This window comes from Chionomys nivalis, chromosome 1 (genome assembly GCF_950005125.1).
Source record: "Chionomys nivalis chromosome 1, mChiNiv1.1, whole genome shotgun sequence".
Lineage (NCBI taxonomy): Eukaryota > Metazoa > Chordata > Mammalia > Rodentia > Cricetidae > Chionomys > Chionomys nivalis.
This window is the reverse complement of record NC_080086.1, coordinates 110,899,450-110,901,833: the sequence shown is the minus strand read 5'-3', so window position 1 is coordinate 110,901,833 and position 2,384 is coordinate 110,899,450.

Below are 2,384 nucleotides of genomic sequence, written 5' to 3'. Positions count from 1 at the left end.
CCATGAATTTAAAGAAAGTGGGAAAGCTTTCAGAAAATGTAGGTATGTTGAAATTCACGAAGGAAATACTCTGGAGAAACCATTTGTTTGTGACCACAATGTGACAGCGTTTTTTCCTTAGAGTTTCCTTAAAAACATGAAAGGGAGAACCAGTCCATTTCCATACCTGCATGCCTATCAGCTACCCCACTTACTGCATCTACCTGAGACCATGTGGATTCCCAGTGACATTTCAGTGGTCTGCTGACAGATAGCCGCCCCATCTACTGCTGGGCCTCAACCATGTGAGCCCTAGTTAGAGATGCTAGGATCCAGTTTCCCCCTCACCTACCTGCCTATCAGTCACCCTACCTATTGAGCCAACCTGGGAACCTCACCTGGAAGCCCAGAATAGTTTTAAGACTGAAAAGTATCATTCAGCTGTCCACAACCTGACAGGTTTGGGTGACAGCAAAGATCCAAACCTTCATCCAACAAAAGTAAGGCCCAGGTATACGTATTTTGAAATACCACAAATAACTTAACAACAAATGTCTAAATCTCATCACAAAACACAAAATGCATGAACAACCAAAACAATGCCTTCTCCAAAAACTAGCACCCCCATTGTAATGTTCCCCAAGAAAAGCAACTTAACTGATACACAAGACAAGGATTTCCAAATATCAATTATAAATATGTTCAAAGAGCTCAAGAAGGATTGTTATAAATAAATGTTTGAATGAAGGTCATGGAAACCCAAACACTTGAATGAAATAATTAAAGCAAAAATATGAAAATATGATTTATTAAGGTAATATAACCTTTGACAAAAGCAAAACAAATGAAACTTGGAATGAAAAACCCAGGGATTCAAACACAAAGCTCAGAGGAAAGCCTCACCAACAAATTGAATCAAGAAAAAGAGAAACTATCAGGTCTTAAACACTAGGTAGAAGAAGTGGATCTCTCGGTCAAATGCTAGACCTGTGAAAGAAAGGAACATTCAGAGGACCTGGGACACTATGAAAAAGCCTAATAGAAATATAAGGAGAAGAGATCCATGGCAAAGGTGCAGAAAGTATTTTCTACAAAATTATAGAAGTTTTTTTTAAAGAAAGATGTCTTTTAAGGTACAAGAAGCATATAGAATACCACCCAATAGAGAGGACCAGAACAGAAATCCCCACAATACAAGACTAAATCAAAATACTAAGTGTACAAAACAAAGAGAGGCTGTTGAAACACTAAGAGAGGAAACTCGAGTCACATTTAAAGGCAAACCCATCAGAATAATACCTGGTTTTCATGGTGATTTTTAAAGCTAGGATGGCCTGAATTGATATTTATAAGTTCTGAAATGTCAGTCCAAATTACTATACCCAGCAAAACTATCAGTCATAATCAAGAAAGGAGAAAGAAACAAAAACATATTCAAAGGGAGGCTGGAAGAATGGCTCCAGAGATAAGAGCACTGTCTACTCTTCTAGGGGATATGGGTGTAATTCTCAGTACTAACAAGGCAGTTCACAGACACCTGTAACTCCACTTCCAAGGGAACTGCTGTACTCTTCTGGCCTGTAAGGCCAGCAGTCACATGTGTGGTGCACAGACATACGTGCAGACAAAAGACATATAAAATTAAAAAGAAAACAGACTTGGGAGATTCATATCCAGTAAACCATCTCTACAGAAGATACTAGAAGAGAATTATATTTGAATTTGAAGAGAATATTAAACTCACTGAAGGGAAGAAAAAGAATACTTACTCCTTAGAACAGTCAACCAAAAGAGGTCTAAGAAAACAAGACCACAACAATAAAATAACAGGAATTAATAAACACTGCTAAGGAATAATATATTATATATAATATATAATTTATAATAAGCAATAATACATCTTTTTTCTGACTTAAGAAATATGCTTCACCATCATGAATGATCATTGCCTTAAAATAAAAGTATGGTGAAGGTAAACTAAGCAAATGGATTTGGAAACAAAGCAGGCGTAGCTATTCTAATGTCTGGCAAAACGACTTCAAATTAAAATTACTCAGAAGAGATGGGGGATGGCACTTTATATATATTAAAGGAAAAACCCAACAAGAGGATATAATTTTAAACATTTACACACCAAACACAGGGGCACCCAGTTTCATAAAAGAAATAGCATTATATCTTAGATCACATACTGCCCCTAACATAATGATAGCGGGTGATTTCAATACTTGTCTCTCATCAATAAAAGGTACCCAGACAAAAACTAAACACAGAAATTCTGGAGTTAAATGATTCTCTCTCTCTTTTTTCTCCTCCTCCTCCTCCTCCTCCTCCTCCTCCTCCTCCTCCTCCTCCTCCTCCTCTCTCTCTCTCTCTCTCTCTCTCTCTCTCTCTCTCTCTCTCTC